The 342-nt window shown below is 50.0% G+C and overlaps 1 protein-coding gene across 1 annotated transcript in view; it reads right to left on the bottom strand.

Annotated features, from left to right (window-relative positions):
• Positions 1 to 342, bottom strand: part of LOC109475570 (uncharacterized membrane protein C776.05-like) — a 10,346-nt gene that overhangs the window by 9,155 nt on the left and 849 nt on the right. The window lies entirely within an intron of this gene.

Raw genomic sequence — 342 nt, 5'->3', positions numbered from 1 at the left:
TTGCACTGAAAAAAAAATTCAGTGCAAAAGGGAAACCCCGATAAAAAAGCCTAAAAACACACTAAAAATACCCCCAAAACCCAAACCTCTGCTTGGAGAGTACCCAATACCCACCACTCCAGGCTGGCTCCAACCTGGGTTTGTTTGACCCACCCCCCCTGTCCGTTCCAGATTTGTTTGACCCAACCCCCCTGTCCGTTCCAGATTTGTTTGACCCAAACCCTCTGTCCGTTCCAGATTTGTTTGACACAACCCCCCTGTCCGTTCCAGATTTGTTTGACCCAACCCCCTTGTCCGTTCCAGATCCATTTCGACCCCAACCCCCCTGTCCGTTCCAGATTT

The sequence above is a fragment of the Branchiostoma belcheri genome, unplaced genomic scaffold (assembly GCF_001625305.1).
Source record: "Branchiostoma belcheri isolate BF01 breed outbred unplaced genomic scaffold, Haploidv18h27 scaffold34, whole genome shotgun sequence".
In the NCBI taxonomy this organism is placed as follows: Eukaryota; Metazoa; Chordata; class Leptocardii; order Amphioxiformes; family Branchiostomatidae; genus Branchiostoma; species Branchiostoma belcheri.
The sequence above is the reverse complement of the archived record's forward strand: the minus strand, read 5'-3'. Positions and strand labels throughout refer to the sequence as shown.